Raw genomic sequence first — 17890 nt, forward strand, 5'->3', positions numbered from 1 at the left:
GCAATGGGAGATTGGGGGGTGGGGGGTGGGAAGTGTTTTATTGTCCAGCTGAATGTTTCTCACAGGTCAGAAAAGAGCCCACTCTAATATTTTTCCAATCCACCCAGTAAATGTCCTCTGCTTCATTGGCATTTTTGGATCACCCAGAGGAGGCTCTGGCCTGGTGCATCCTCTGAAAGGCTGGATCACCCAGAGAATCATTTCACCACCGAAAAAATGATTTTCTTCTGTGTAATTCCCAAGCAACATGTGATCCATAATCTGTAAAACAAACCAAAGTAGCCTGGCACTAATGGACATCTGTGGGACAGGAGTACAAGTGCAGAAAGTGTAAAGCAGAAAAAAATGCATATTATTAATAAAAGAAGTGCAATAAACATATATTTCCACCTCCCGTGTGACACCTTGTTCACCACTTCACCCCATATTTTTTGTTTTATCCTCCGTCTACTCGTTTTAGAGGCAGGGGATTTTTTTTCCTTAGGTAGGTCCGAGTACCTATTTCATACTGACTGAGGCTCTTGGCTGCCCTTAGGTGCCGCTACAGCACAGAAAAAATATATCTGCTTTTCATTTGGTCTTCCTCTTGGTGAAACGTAGCTGCTTCACACGCTGTCTTGTGTGTTAGAGTTATGGGTGGAAAGGACAGAGTTCATCACGTTAGCACCATACAAGAGTTAAGAAACTCACAGGCCCCTGTGGAATAGGCTGCTGGTTTGGGGTTCCAAATTGTTACATCCGAGTGACCCCATATTCCAAAGTCTGATAATTCCCAATCTGTTTCTTTACTAGCCATTGCTTCCATACTTAACATATTATTTCTTCTTCCTAGAATTGGGCCCTCATTGTTCAGCTGTTTTGTTCCTGATGTGGACAACCTCATCGTCACCCAGCTGCTCAATCAAACATTTCCCTACCTCCAGCCTGCAGGCACTGTGGCTTACAGCTTACCCCTTCAGAGAAGTGCCAAAGTGCAGAATACTCCAGGCATTACCAAGGGCACCAGAAGTAGTTGTTCTTTCACCAAATGCAGAGATCTTGGCAAAATGGTAAAACAGCATCGTAGTGCTCTGTGATGAAGTTTACCATTCTTGAGTATTCTGTAGGTTTTGGTCAGCGATCCTGAGAAGGTCTTCGTTGCATCCTATGGATCAGGAGATCTCAGTTTCTTATCCTACGCAGCCACCCTCTTTGATCTTCAGATGTGGAAGTAGCTCCTTTGCTATAACAGCGTGCCCTCCTGTTTGTCTATTCTGCCAGTTTCATCTCTTTCTGTACGTTTTTTAGGGTGAGATTGTCCTGGTTTCTTTGTTTTCCCATCTGAGGATTCTCCCTTTCTCTTTAGACTGCAGAATTTCAGATCACAGGACAGATTCATCCTCCAAAACTGGCATTCAGGTAGAACCCGGAGCAGCAGCTTATTTTCCTTGCTGTGCAGCACTTCACAGAGATATGGGCAGGAAGAGTGAAAGCGTGCCAAGGATTCTTCCAGACTGCGACAGGCTCAACCACAACATGCACTGATGCAAAAACTTCATGAAAATTACCCAAATTCTTCAGTTATGCAGAGTTTCTCCACAGCACTCCAGTGACTACATTCATGAGGTTAAACCAGAGCAAAAATCAGTCCCTGGGATAGGCAGTGACTTGCCCACAGCACCGGAAAGAACAGAAGTGGATTTGTTTCATGCCCAAGGATATGCAATTTCTGCCCTTGAAATCATTTCCTAGAAGGAAAGAGATAAATGAGAGGCCCTGCTTCCCTCCAACTATGGGAACAATTCTGATCTTGGTTTGCTGAGGTACGCTCCTGAGGCAGGCCAGAATTGTATACGTGGGCCTTTCCTGCTCACCTGGAGAACTGTTCCAGATCATAGGTGCTATCAGCCAGGACCAGGTCAGGAGACAGCATCAGCAGCAGTGGTTAGACCCAGACATATCAGTACGTTGACCATGCTCGACAGAGATGGCAGAAATCCATCCTAAGAAGTTATATTTTTTTTCCTACGTGTTCAGTCCTCTGAATGTATCCCGTGCAAGTGATGCCAGAGTTAAGGCAATGGGACCTAGGGGTGTGGAAGGAGCCTCTCTAGGGATCCAAGTACGAAGTCTTGGTGCCTAATATTGTACACCCAACTCTGTAAACTGTGGCCAAAGTATTTTAACTAGGCTGGGTAAGGGCTTGCTTCTCATATTGCTTCCTGTGCTTTTGTGCATTGTTACTTCTAAAGTTATTCAAAACATCTAAAGGAGGCTGAAGCAATTACATTGCAACTAAAATAAAGTCCTAATTTTATAATCCACTTCCCCCCTCACCCACACAGAAAAAATCCACAATGAAATATAGTGCATGAGAAAATACAGAATATTCCACCCACCCTTCAACAGTGCGTGTATGAGCACAGCCCTATCACAGCCAGCACCAGGCTGGAGAGCTTTTCATTAACTTAGAATATATATGGGCAGAAGCTTGATAAGCAAATAACAGTGTTCCCAGCACACCAGCCAAGCCCTATGAAAACTAAAAACAATAAATTTATTGAAAGCTTTTTTAAAATAGGAGGAAATTATTACTCATTTGAATTCTGTTCATGTTAAGGTCAATGGTCTTTTTTTCAGATTCTGATTGTTAATATTAGATGAAAGGACATTTCCTTTACATTGTATTTATGAACTCTAATGGCACAAGGAGGATAACAGCCACATACATTGCACACCAGAAACATTTCTGAATTTTGCATTGTTTAAGAATTAGTTCATTACTCATTTTCCTTTGACCTTTAAGTTAAAGCCAGGGTTATTTAAACACATTGGGCCTGGTTCTGTTTTGGGATGCTCAAAGAAATGATACCTTATTTTTACTTTTGAGAATTTTAATACATGTGAGAATACGTGTTTTGCTTTCAGTGAATGCATCCTTAGACTATTCAGATGAATAAGACTATGGTTTGAAAAACATTGCTGAGGAGATTCAGTTCTCTCACATCAATTTCCAAGAGGCTGTAGAATGGAGTTAGAGCCTCATATCTTCTTCTGACTTTCTCAGAACAATCCCTGTTTATCCCAGTAAGGTTGAGGACCACAGCACATGGCTGACTGTCCTTATTTCTGCATGCTGAAAAATACCTACACTACCTATCTTTCCAGGTATTCAGAAGTGAAATTTTGATTGCTCAGGTGAGACCTTTCAAAAAGCTGCACAAGCACAAAATTATGGTCTTAGGTTTGCTGTGCCTTCTGTTAACAGTAGACTTAACTTGGTTACTGAAGGTAGCCCAGGAGCTTTTTGTGTGCTCTGTATTATGGAACAATTATCCATAAAAACTATACTTCTGATGACATTTCCACTGTCCAAGAAATTGCCACCTTTCACTCTGATGGTATTGCTGTCATTTTCATATCCTCATTAATGACAGCCAAAAGCTTTCTGTTCATGTGGAGAATAAAAAGCAAAACCCTTAAATTTGCCTGTGTCTAGGTAGTGGAAATTGCTCAAAATGCGTAATTGCACTAGGTCATTGCTAAGAGGGACCAAAGGGTTTTAAGCTGTGTCAAACCTTCATGCAGCTATGGAGCCATTTCAGAGCTACCTTGGTGGTTGTGAGAACAGGGCTTGGCTCTGGTTTTTCCCAAATGCTCCCTCCCTTTGCACCAGCTGCCAACGCTGTATCTTTGTCGGTGAGATAATCCAACCATGTGCTTCTCTCCAACATTGCCGTCAGCTCTGTGACTTGTACAAAACACCTGTGAGCCGGTAGCTTCCTACGTAAGGTTGTGCCCATCTCTCCTAGGGAGCAGAGCACACCCTCTCCTGAACAGGGAAGGATGCAGGAGGGGTGACCAAGGCCTCTTGGGGCAACATCCCCTTTCTGGAGCTCCTCTCTGCCCTCCACCCCATCCTCGTGGATGGGGCAGATGCAGTTGCTCTGTTTGATCCAGCTGCGGTTGTGCCTCTTCACCTGGCTGCCGAGACGTAGCTCTCATTCTTCAGGTGAGAGCAGTTCTAGAGTACATCATCTTCCTTCTGCAGGCAAACCAGCATGTAAGCAACATCTCTGCAACTCAATAAAATGGGGAGTTCAACCCCTTGGTCCCTTGTTGTTCCCTTTTTATTTTTATTTTTTTCTTCCCAATGAGAGGCTCAATTGTGGCCTTTCATCTTGACAAGTGATAGCTTGGCTGCATGTCCTCACCTTCACCAGTGTGTTTGCTGTTCTGATGAAAATGGAGCAACTATTTTGACATTTCTGAGTGGTTTGGAAAGATTCAGAAGTTTCAAAAACATACTCTAGCATAACTGATATCAATACAGACGCAGTTTGGTCTATGTCCTCCCACGGTACTTGTAAAAGGCATCTAGAAAAATACATGAAACTTGTAAAGTCATTTCATGGTTTGATTCAACAACCTTTTCTATTCTCAGATTCATAGTTCGGCAATAAACTCAATGTTTGCGTATCACTGAGAATCTTTAAAATACACACGTAATAATAGTTTAGCAGCACTTTAACAGTATGAGACAGACTGCCTTCTCCTTTCACTTTCTAATCCCCTCTGCTCGTACATGATGTACTACCATAAAGCCACAGAGCAGTTTTTCAAAACATTCTAGTTCATTAAGATCTCCCATTAAAGGTTTAGGCTCAAGTAAAGATTGAGGACTTCATTCAGGTTTCAGTGTTTTTTTGGCCTATAGAAAGCACAGGCTAATGTATTATTAGCAGTGCTCTGGACACACAGAGCTCATTTCAACTAGCAGCAATATTTCCTTTGTAGTACGCAATCATAGATTTTGTTTATGTTAAAATCTGCAGAAAAGGCATTTTGGGGATGTTTTGCAGCATTCGGAAGCAGAGCAAAGAACATTATTTTCCCCCTTAGCCTTCAGAACTCAGATATCTAAGGGCAGCTTAAAGTGAAAGACATTGTGAGGATGTCATAGGGCTGCCCTCACTCTAAAATAACAATAATACACAAATAGTTCTGCTATTGAATAGGATTGGGTAATCCTTTGTACTTTTAGTATTTCACCATCTGCCGTGTCTAAAAAGAAGTACATGTAGCCAGGAGCACTGTGAAAGATAGGCAGGCGAGGGATCGCGACCCCTGCTTTTGACCTTGATGCTGAGAACTCACATCTCAAAGAGATCTAGGACTGCAAACCTGTCACTAGTCCTGCCCTTCAGAGGTAGACAATTGGCAGGGCATAGATTTGTCTCTGTAAAAATGAGAAACTGTTGTGGGGGTGCAAGGAGGGGACACCAGAGAACAACAACCGCATTTCAAAGTACCCAACTTACTCCTCGCAACCCTCCTATCAGCATTTCCCTTCTCTCATTTCCATACTGAAGGCAGATGTAAGGCTGTGAAAGATGTTCAAGATGTGGCATCCATTTGGAAACTTCCCAGGCAGTTGTACTAACATGTTTTTAAAGACTGCCTGTAGGTCTTTCATCTGGATTAGCTGCACATTCTTTCCTTGACTTTTTTTTTTTTTTTTTTTTTTTTTTGTACTGAAGAGCTCACTCACTTTTATCCGCTGCAGGACAAAGTTCCCCTTAAATCCCCACCTTAGAACTAGCTAATTTACACAATAGAAGAGGCTTGCTTACCGCGGCCTTTGCATCTGTATTTACACACGCAGGGCACCTGGATCCAAGTGAAGCTTCTTCTGGGGACTGACTTCCCTTTTGCCAATCAGAAGTACATTCCAGAGCTTCACTCACTTTAAGTTCACACCAAATATGCAAGTTCAGCTGTCTTATTCATGGGACTAAGGCAAGCAAGAGCTGGCCTCCTACTTGACTTCACATATGAACAAGACCTGTCTTTTTTTTTCTTTCTTTTTTTTTTCTTTTCAAGTGCTAGAACATGTAAGCAGAGGTTTCTGCTTTCAAAGAAAGCATTGGTGGATGCATCACACCACTCATGTTGTCCTGGGCTACTTCTCTTTCATTAGGTTGTTCTTTTATCATAGAAGAGGAAAATAAAATAGATGGAAAAAATTCAGGAAGATCTATGCCAGACACATAAAGCTGAGGTGTTCATGTTTTGCAAATTGTTTCTTCTCCTGTCTGCTCGTTGATAATGGAGTTTTTGACACTGAGCCACAAGAGAAAAAAAAATATTGCCTGCCTTGGCCAGCCTATTGAAACACATCATCTCCTCTTTCCGATCTGTTTCCAGTCCCCTCATTAATCCTTCTTTCCTGCCCAGCTTAACTCTCCCATCCTGTTATCTTTGCTCTGTGAGGTTTCACAAGACAAAGGTGATGCCTACCATCCTACATTCCTCCAAGAAACCTGGCAAAAGGAGAACATGGCAAGAATCTGCAGGTAGACAGAAACATGAATGGCTGGCCTTAAGCAATACTGATATTTCTGTAGTGATATATAAAGGAACTGCAACGGAAAGCCAGACCTTTGGCTCAGTGGGGCTAGTAACTTGTTTTTAGATGTGGCTGCTAATTAATCTTTCAAAATAAGATGAAAAGTACTTGTATTACATCTGAGCCACAGTGTAATGCTATACAGAGGAAATTTTTTGTTGACCTTACAAACTCAGCAAGATATGTCATTATTATTATGGTATTGTCTGAATCCAAATACCTACAAGTGTTATCAATCAACATCAAATAAATGAGTCCTACACAAAATCCAGGTCAACAGATTTGTGTATGAGACTATGTAATTGTGTCATTGGTCATGATATGCTGCCCCTTAAAAATTTTAATTTCCCTTCTTTTTGGAAAGATTGAAATAAATGATCTGATTGTCTTTGACCCAGCAAAGGGAAATGAAATAAGAACAGCTGGGTAGGTCAAAGAGATGAGTCATGCTACAGTCAACTCATCAAGAATGGCCAGAGATCTGGACTACAGGAATTTGGACAGCTGAGTGGGAGTAAAGCAATTTCAAGTGTATTAGAGTGTTATCCAAATCCCTTAAAATGGGCTTTGGTTCTTGCAAAGCACCGGGCCAAGTAGAATTCAGAAGAAAACTGGTGTTATTTTGTTGGAGATATTTGACTAAAGGGGAAAAGAAATCACTTTTAGCAAATTATTCAGTGGAAAATATCAATCCTTAATTTGAAAATATGGGCTGCTGTCTGAAAGCCTGGAATGTTTTAGCAAAAGAATTGCAGCAAAATCCAAACTAATTTTGGTGAAACCAACAGTCTATCAGAAATGGTTTCAAAAGATTTCTTAGTCTGCCTTGATGCAAACTTTTTGGATTGTTTTTCCTGAAATATATTATACAGATCTAAAAGAATACACCAAAATACTGGCAAGCATTGCAAATAACACATATGCTTTCGTTTAACTATTAATGGTATTAATGCTAGAAAGAGCAAAATGTGCTCTTTTACATATATCTGATTACTTCCACTTATAAATCTGGATTTGCTTTAATACTGATCTTCTAGAACAGGACACACCCTTGAATGCTTCACACTTTTTCCCCTATAAATCATGTGTGAACTCCTTCCTTTGGCCCAAATCATCTGTCTGCAACACTGTCCCTGCTCTCTTCCACCATTTCTGCTGTTTACCTATTAAATTCATGCTAGTGTCCACAAATAATGTCATAGTGATGTCTCAAACCAAAACAAAATAATTGAGGATGAGAGAAAAAAGCTTTTGAGCCCACAGGACCTCAGGTAATGCCATAAATACAACCATGCAGCATGCCAGTGGGATAGCTGAAAATTCTCTTCAGGTCAATGGAGATCAGGTAAAATTGGAGGCAAGCAAAGGCAGGCAAACAGTCTTTGGATTAAACACACAGTTTTTTGCTCCATGATTTTGCCTCAGGTTCATTTTCAAGTTTATAAGTTTTTTTTTAATTATAGCTGCACTGTTTGAGGTTTTATTGGGGCTTTTTGTGTCTCTCTTTTTTTGGGGGAGGGAGGGGGGAGTGGGTAAAAAGAATATCAAAATATGATAAACGTTCAGACAATCTGGTATGAAATATTTCCCAAAACCAAGAAAAACAAAGATGAAGAAAGAACTAGCATCTCACATTGCCCTTACTAGTCATTCCAGTGTCGAGGATAATTCTTTTTTTCATGAGGAACAAGAAGGAATGCACGTGCAACAGCAACATCTCTGAAGAACCAAGACATATCACTGTGTTGACCAGTACATGAACTCCCATTAGCTCATCAGATAGCTGCATGGTGGGCTGTATTTAAGTATCATGCAACTTCAAGAGAGCAATGAGTGATTCAGATCATTGACTTGTGGAGTCTCCATCGCTGGAACTACTCCAGTCTCAGCTGGATCCGACCCTGAGCAACCTGATCTAGCTTTGAAGTTGCATCTGACTTTGAAGTTGGCTCTACTCTGAGTGGGCATTGGACCAGGTAACGCTGAGAGGCCCCTTCCAACCTAAGTTTTTCTATGATTCTCTCCAAATCTGCTCAAATGAGTTACTTGTATAGCTAGAATGACTAAATAAGCATGGTAATAAGTGTTAGTACAGCAGCTATAGGCAGCATGTGAGTTCTGTCTCTGTTTCCAAGGGTGAAGACAAGATGAGAGAGTTGCTAAAGTCATGATGATCTAAGGATATAAACAAGGCAGTTGATTGGAAGGTACGATAGTATCTTTTTATTAAGCCAAGTGATAAGGATGGAAAAACAAAGATAAGATTTGGGGCATGTAAGCCTTTTTCAGGTCTGCTTTTTCATGTCAGGTCATCTTCAGTTGATCTTGTAAATAATCATAATTACTGCAGTGCTAAATTATGTAGAGATGGTGACTCTATGCATATAATTACTCAAGAAAATGAAGAATGTAAGCTTAGGCTTTAAAATCTATGTTAAGGAGATGTACAGCCTGAAGCAAAAGGAGCATTGAGTTAATTTTGAAATGAAATATAGTGTAAAGGTAAATTCTACAAGTTGGATTTCAAAAGTCACTTTAATTTACAGGTTGAAGCTGATTTTCCTTGGGATACTCTGCACAGACTGCAAAACTACAGCTCAGTTCATCGGAAATGGTGGTGTCTGCTAAGAGAGGCCCTGGTTTTGGACAGCAGAAGACACTTAGGTCAGAAGAAAAAAAAATCTTCACTAGTAGGGATAGGGTGCATTCAAAGAGCCTCCCAGTGCTGTGCCTACCTCATGCCAGCCCTGTGAGTCACTTTATACAAGCAACAAATTTATCCAGATTATACGTCTTTAAAGGAAGAAGACAGGCTTTTTTATTATTTATTTATTTTTAGAGAGATGTCCTTTTTCTTCAACTGTTCAACATTAAGACAAGTACTGCGTGGCAGCTGTGTGTATCTAGCATTCATAGAGCTGTCTGACCAAGTCAGGGCTGGTCTGTACCCTGGATAAATCCAAGCTTCCCATATTTTTGCCCTCATAACCACCCTTAGATTATTTTCTAAAAAGTCCCTGTCTTTCTGCAGCAGAGTTATTTGCCTAGACTCTGAGGGGAACCCCAAAGCTCCCTCTCCTTCTGTTTCCTGAATGCCTCCACCCCCATGCAGCTCAGTCTCCATCAGCACTCCTCCTGTGGCCCCTCATCCTGGGGGTTAACTAAAGGTGAAGTTACCTTGGGGAGGGGAGGCAGGGTTGTTGTATCTTGGACTTGTTTCTAAGTGATGGTATTTTTAAAGAACCCAGGGTTATAGGAGGGGTGTCCAAAATCAGACATCAATTCTGAGAGAAGTCACAACGTGGAAGTTGGAAACAGCACAAAGGACCCAAAGCCCACCGGATCAATGGAAGGATGTGCAACAGCCTAATCTGATGAAGCACAGGGCAATGAGACTCTCAGAAGCTGAAGCCTTTGATACATGAGCCCTGTAGCAAAGATTCCCTGGATGCCATCAAGGTGAACTGAGGTTAGCAGGGAGCAGATAAACACAGGAGGCTGCAGACTTCCATCCACCTGATGAGGGAGCACAGTTTGCTTTCATCTGAGCGGGGCCCTGTGTTTTCTAAACATTTCAGATGCTGTGCTCTTGTTTTGGTTTGGTTTTCATTATTAAAAATGCAGCAAATGAAACCCCCAGAAAAGAAGCGGGAGGGAGAGCTGCTCCCACATTTTCACCTCTAGGTGGATTGCGTGACCCTGCCCACTGCCCCACCTCGATTGACTAACGAAAACATAAATCCCTGCGGGACACGGGAAGATGCTGTTTTTATGTACCAGCAGAGCACGCCTCAGGAAAAGGTATGAAATCATCGCCGAGGCATCTCAGCATTTGTACGCAGCTCCAAAGTAATCTCCATTTTCTGTTTAGTGCCCAGGTAAATCCCTTTATTTCTTGGGTGCTGCATATTCGAGTTCCTACTTATCACAGACACAACAGACATTTTATTCTTGCAGCTGCATCCTGTACACTCAGAGGTGCCCCATGCTCTCTCAGATTTTCCTTTCTATTCTCTTTATTGGCATCACTTTCTTCACTGAAGGACTACAGCAATATTTTGTTTGCACAGGAAACAATGACATATACCAGAGCCACCATGAACATCCTGTTATCTGTAAGCAACGCTCCCTATGCTTATTTTTCACAAAGAATAGTTTAAAACTCCCAGACAAAAGTGGATTGAAAACTCATTTAGTTACCATGAATCTGTCCAGTTTTTATCAGGGCTGCTATTTCTCTGAGCCCTGTAAGCCTCTGAAATCCATTCTCGGTGAATCAGTATGGGGGCATCCAGGTCTCCACTGCAGGAAGAAAAGCTCCCCATGCCTTGCAGCTCATTATTTAGGCAGGGACAACTGTACCAGGTGCCTGGAGACCAGTCAAGCAGTGTACACGACTCCATTCCCTGCGTACATCTACTACATATGTATTTTTTTCAGTCATGCACCAGGTCAGCACATTTTCTGCAAAACAGCAGCTGATTGGGAGCACCCTCTCGACACCTACACAGGCTCCAAATATTTAATGCTCAGTTCGGTATGAGGTGAGAAACAGCACTTTTAACTGACATGTGACTTGTGGGTAGCACTTGGGACTGTCAGTCCTTGTGTGCCAAGACAAGTGGCATGCAGGCTGGGGAGCTGTGGCCATCACCCTGCAGACACCCTCAGTCCAGGCAGATTACCTGAGCTGAGGACATCATGGGGAGGATGTCTGTTCCTGTGAGCTATCCAGGGTGGACCTGAGAAGGGTCCCTAGGTGCCATGGCACAGCCCATGGCTGTACTCAATGTCTGTACATGGCTGCACTCCTGCTCATGCTCCTTTCTGTAGGTGGCATGACTGCAAAGTGTTGCTCAATACAATTCATGCCACCTGCAGTCTCCCTCTCTGACCCTGCCTTTTCCAAGGCACGAAGATAGGTTTGTTAACAGTGCTAGCTACCATGAGGTCAAAAAATCACACCTTTTGCCTTGTGCTGGGAAATCTGTGGGTGTTGGAGTTAGATATATACATATATAAATACACACATGTGTGTGTATGTATGTGTGTATATATATACTGCATATCTATGCATATATACGCATCTATATCTACTTACATATATGTGTGTATGTATAGCTTAAGCCTTATCTGTAGAAGCAGGTTAATATGCCCCTCTTTTTTTTTTGAAAAACAAACATTTATTGCTGACTTGTCAGGCATATTCCTTTTTTTTTTTTTTTTAACTTGGCCAGTTCTTAGAGTACAATAGTACATTGGCCATCTGTGCAGAGGAGAAGAGGGTTTTAATGAATAGACAAAGCAGCGAATGATTGACTGATTGGGACTGTTTCCCAGTCTCATTCATACCAGCCATACAATGGAATCACTCCCCATTTACACCGCCAGAAGTGAAAGGAGAATCACGTCTGTTTTGAGTTCATTCCTCAGAAGCTCGGATCATCCTCCTGGGCAAAAGACTTTAAAGCACGTGCTGCTGAAGCCAGGCTATCTAGTTTATTCAGTACATACCCAAGCCTTTTATACTTGCTAGTAAAATTAGCTTCTCCTCGGCCCCTCTGATGGTGTCACACAGCAGACGTGGCCTTTGTATAGGGCTAGGACAGTTTGTGTCCGGACAAACTTGTTTATGCAACCCAGTATGCCCCTTCCTTTTTTTGTCCCCATGTATAATGACAAAGTTCTAGGCACGTGGGCAGATCACTTTCTTTCCCCTTTTGTCAGAGTACAAATTTACAACAGCCTGTTTGCATACCGTGCGCTGGATTTTAATCAAGTTCACTGTAAGGAGAGATAATAAAAATGAGAACCATGATTACTTCACAGTTGATTTCATTTGAATAAAGAGCTGCTCAATGACAGATGGTTTCTAGAGCTGCTCTATATGTGAGCTGCCATGATGTTGAATAGTAAGAAGCACAAGAAAGTATGCTGCTGTGGTCTTTGGATCCTTACTTTGTCTTATCTATATTCATGTTTTATTCAGGGAGGAAATTAGATTCCACACCATTTTTTATTCAGAAGAGAAGGTTGGAAAGGGATAATACACAGTATGCAAACCTGCCAGCTTCTTCGGATCAGGTCCACAACCCTCTACTCTGCCAATACAGCTTTCAGAGTACTCTCCAACAGCAAAACACCTTGTAGTGAATGTAGCTCATATCAGGAGAACTGTGCTTTTTCCAGTGTGACTTGTTTCATCTGCACCCTCAGCCCAGGGGCAAATGTATTATCCCAAAAAAGCAAAGCGAGGGTGTCCTGTGTGAGGACAGGGCACCTCTCTGAACCGCCTGATGCGGCTGCACCTGCAAATCTTTGCAGCACAGACATGAACTGCAGGTCTGTATCCACTGGCTTTGCACTTGGGTACTTCTGACAGTTTATTTTGCCATATCTATATGCTCCAGTGTTACACAACATTCTTGAGGACTTTATTTCCAGAGCTTCATTCTGTGGCAGCCATGCCCTTCTGGCATACAATGAGGGAGTATGTAAAATATCCAATACGGACTGGTGCTTGCAAGTTTTCTTGTCTGTAAAACCACAGGTCTGCTGGTCACAACTTTCATTTGTTACCTCTTCTTGCAAAATCTTGGTGACATTCTTGTTGGAATGAGTAGCTTTCATCAGCAAATTAGAATAAAGTTTTTCTTAAACACAGTATTGTTAGCCCCCCATACACCCTTTCTGATTTCTCATTGACTGCATGACACATTATTCTGATTGACTGTCTTCTGAGCTGTAATGGAAAATTGTTTACTATATCAAAATGATAGACTTGCTTTGCATTTGGAACCATTTTCCCAGTAAATTAGAAAAAAACTTCAATTTCGGAACATTCAGTGAATTTTTAGGAAGGTCAAGTTTTGTAGGGAGAGAAAGCAGCTTTTACTAGAACAGCTGCTGCACTTGGAAGGGTTAGATACAAGTTTTTTGAGCTCACCACCAACCTGTTATTCAGAAAGTACTGATCTTCAAAATTAAATACAGCTGAAAACCATTGCTCCGAATGCAGGTAATACATTGGGAAGACCACTTGAGATAAAAGGTAGTTGGTGCCTGTGGCTTGTTGGTGTCAGAAGGGACTGCCAGTAAAAGCAGGCTGCAGAAGGGCGTTAGCTCATGGGGCTCAGGGAGAATGAGGCAATTCATCACCTGAGGAACACAGACTCACTGAGAATAGTTAGTGAGGGATTAGAACATGCCATAAAACACATGCATCTTTACTGCATCCACAAATTTTGCATCCAGTAACAATTAAATCCGAGAGGTAAATATTTCAGCTCCTAAGGCCTCATCAATGGGAGTCTTTCCAGTGGCTTTAACATGCTTTGAATTGCACTCACATAGAGCACATTCATCTCCTAGGCTTTTGGACAAAACTTTTTTGGCTGTTGAATCACGGGTTCAGCTAGTGACCACCTGTGACTCTTGAGATCACTGTGATTATTAGCTTAGGCAAATGCACTTGTCTTCCATTCCTCCTTCCTGTCTCCATTTATCCTACCGGGGCATTCACCTGTTGTACATCGTCTAAATCCTTGATTAGGAGGTCTCCGGGTCAGGGCCTGTCTTTGTGTCCTTTGTTAGATCTCTTCAATATTAATCCCTTTCACATTGGCACTATATGAAAGGTGGATTCCTCGCAAATTCTTATTAAGTACCCAATTAATAAGAGCAAGAGCGTGTTAAGAGCATAGCACAGAGACAATGCTCCATTCAGATGCTGCCTAAAATCTCGATGCTGATACTGTCATTTGAGTGAAGCCTGTCTAGGGCTGGGGGTGAATCCCATGGTGAGCACTAGGAGAGGATTATTAGCAGGACTGCATTTTTTGTTGTTGCTGTTTTGGAATTCAGGGGTTTTATGTGTGTGATTAAATAAAAATAACATTTTTTGTTTGTTTGTTTGTTTTCTCTGTGTAGCATTTATATAGATTTTATTTTAGAAATTTAGACAGGAAAAAAAAAAAAGTTTAATTGTCCTAAACATTAGCCCTCAAACCTGACCATAATGAGGAGCTTCATTCCGCTTTGCACCTTCTTCAGAAGCACACTACAGCACAGAGTCTTTTATTGTCACTCATGGCCCATTTGGGGAACAGCCCATCCAGCGTGCTCTCCTGGGATATCCGTGTTTCTAAGTGACTCATCAGCTCCCCTGTGCCAAAGGATTAATGAAGTTAGATGATGTCAGACCCCAAATTTGAGTAGAGCAGAATCCCTAGGAGCATCAGCAAGGAACCTCGTGGCAGATAGGCCCTGGTAAAAAGGGAGTTGTTTTAGTCTGACACAAGGAATTGTCAAGGGACAGCCAACCACAAGGGCAAGAAAGATGAAGGGGAAAGTTGTGGTAGGCCTGGCTGGGATGGCAGGTTGAGAGAAAACCCTGTCTTTTACTAAACTGAGGTGCCAAGAAACAATATTTTTTTCAGTGTAGAGGGCTCCAAACTTCTGGAAGGAGGCTCGTATCTGAAAAAAGTCTCCACCAATGCAAATGTCAGAAAACACAGGCATGTGTGGAGTGCCTTGAGCTTCTGGCTCCACCACAGCAGCGCCTTAAAAAACTATTCCCACGGTGCACCTCCGGCCATGGACACGAGGTGATAAAGGCAGGCTTCTGTGAGCTCCTAAAGATGCTGGGTGCTCATTTTGCCATTCATTACCCCGTAGAGCAGCCTTTAGGCCGCTCTGAATGGTAACAGGTGCTTCTGGCCCCATTGTGCCGTCCCAGCTGTCAGGGATTTCTGGGGACCAGAGAGTGAGATTGTGTAGGAGTTGCTTTAGTGGCTCTTTGCCATTCAGGAATTCTTTTGCGCCAAGGGAATCCTCCAACAGCTGTTTGGGCTGGCTTGGTGACAGCTTTGTGCTGCCGGAGCTGGGCAAAGCAGCCCCAGCTGGGCCAAGGATCTGGCTCCTTGCATGTAACTTGCTTATTTAGGCCTGTCGCCCTGTTTCGTAGGTAATCTCTGCTACTGTTAGTGAATGCAGCGAGCTGCTGAAATCGGTGGCCTTTGCCAAAGAGCAAAATACCAACTGATGTAATTGGAATGTGAGATCTGCAACGCTTGAAAATTCTGCCAGAAGCTAGTTAAATGGAGATGGCATCTCATTAAAGGGAAGAATGGGGTCTCTGTGCATGTTTTCTGTCCTCACTCTGGGCAATGGATCTCCAGCAAGTTCCCTCTGCAAACGATAAGCATCTGAAAGAGGAAATGTAAAAAAAGAAGCTGGGTCTCTGGGCGAGATGTGTAGGAGCAGGCCTACAGTGATCAAGGATGCGATGTCCAGGTGCAACAAATGAAGACCTGGCTGAGAGCTACACGTCCCTTGCAAACAAAGCTATGTTTTGCCACGCCATGCTCTTGGTTTGTGCATGTGCCCTGAATGTCTTTCCTCATCCCTTTGTGTCACTGCCTATTCAGGAGCCACGAGGAACATATCATAAGGCCAGCTAGCAACAGTGTCTCCGTATCTACTGAGTCACGACTGGCGACGCAATCTTCGAGGATCAGCTGTTTGATTATCCAGAGAGCATGTGGCTTTACTCAGCTGCTCCAAGCAAAAAAAGGCCAAGAAAGACAACTGACCAATTGTCAGGAAGTGTGGACAGTGAGGCAGGAGGGGGAATACACGTGACTGCTTTCTGAGTGTGGTCCTTCAGAATCCAGTCAAAATAGAATTTGCTTGAGCTGTCTGATGTCCTGCTTTATTTATGTATATAAATATTTTTATATTGTCCTTACTCAAAAGGGAGTGGGACACCATATACTGTGAATGGAACAATGCACGCAAGCACTTGGAAATCCAAGAAGTGCCTTGTAGCTAATTCATATGACATGATACATCTCCCCCAGTGCATTGTTGATGGGCTATCAGATCCCAACAAAGCTGTGAGGAAAGTAAGTGGCACGAAGCAAACCCCATGCTACTGAGCAAGCCCACTATTTGCCTGATGCTAAATGTGTAAATACTGAAATAGATTAAGCAACTTCAGCTTAGAATAAGATTTTTTTTTTTCTGTTCTTGCCTGTATTTTGTAGCCTAATGGATTAAAGTGCAAAGCTGACAAGCTGCTTTAAAGAGATGTTCCCTGTGGGACATTAAAAAGTCTTCATACGTTTCACTAGACAAAACAGACAACCACGTCCCTGTCTTTGCTCAGAGCAAAAACGGGGTTGTGTTTTATATTCTGTGCTACTAAAGGATATGCTTCATTCCAGTAACTGGACGGAGGAAGGATACTCAGTAGATAGGCATCATCTAGAAATTACAGTGTTTGCTGTTATTTGAAGTACATTCCCCTTGGGAGGATGGTAAGAGCATTCACTTCCCTCTGTTGTAAATGGTTGCAGAATTACGTGGCCTGGATCCATCCATGAAATTAATGCCATGAAGGAACCTTCCCAAGGGAAGAGAGGTAAACATGATCCTGTGGTTTCCATCTATTTCTTCCTGGCCCTTAGAGAAGATGCTGCTCATAGATCGTGCCCCAATGGGATGCCAGGTTGGACACCAAGGGATTTTGTCCCCCAGACAGCCCCCCAGAGCTCACCTGGAAAAGCCAGACAAGCCAGGAGCCCACCATGTGCTGTCTCCAGGCTGTCTGCTGGGGAGCGGGTGGCAGGCAGGGGGTGTTCCCTAGGAGTGGCCACATCCCCAGAAAGAAAACTCTTGGCTGTGAACCTCCCTCCTCCATCCCTCTTTCCTCCAGCACCATCACATGAGGCTTCCCCACATCAACCACATAATGGATGGGGCCTGGGCTTGGATGGGGGGCACCCTCCAGACGCTTGCTCGCCCGGGGCTTTGGCACCCCTGTTTCCCACTGCGGGGGAAGCGAGTGCCTGCATCCGGGGAGCTGAGCTGCGGGGCACTTTCCCACAGGAGGGAAGAGGCTGGGTGGGTTTGGAGCCAGGGCTTGCAGCTATGTGAATGCTGTCTGTGTCTACAGACTGCATCTTCACCCTGAGCCAGCACGTGGAGGGGCTGGCGGGAGGGATGGACTCCTCCTGGGGGTGATGTCCTCCCTGCGAGGGACTCTCCAGGGATTTTTAAGCGTAGGCTGCAGAAATCTTTTTGATTTGTAGATGCAAGTTGATCTTCTTTGAGAGAAAACAATCCTTTTTTTTTTTTTTCCCTCCCCAGGCTACTTTAAAATCTTCTCCCACAGGGGCTTTATCCAAAGAGAGAAGACACCTCGCTGCATTAAAGAGTGTGAGCCATTGCATTGAACCCAAAATAAACCTGGAAAACATTGCCAAAAATAATAATAATGAAAGAAAGTGTCTGTGTGCTGTGAGAAAATATTTTGCAAGTAAATTAAAATAGGAAAGCAAGGGGAAGCTTTCCTGAAGTGCAGCCCAGACAATCTTTTAGGGTGAAGCCTGAGAGATGCTGACCCCGCTTCTGCCCCTTCTGCTGCCGTGCTGCAAAGACCTCTCAGGCCTCATGGCTCTGCCCCATCACACATCACATCTCCTTTTCCATGACCCAGCA

This window comes from Anas platyrhynchos, chromosome 5 (genome assembly GCF_047663525.1).
Source record: "Anas platyrhynchos isolate ZD024472 breed Pekin duck chromosome 5, IASCAAS_PekinDuck_T2T, whole genome shotgun sequence".
Lineage (NCBI taxonomy): Eukaryota > Metazoa > Chordata > Aves > Anseriformes > Anatidae > Anas > Anas platyrhynchos.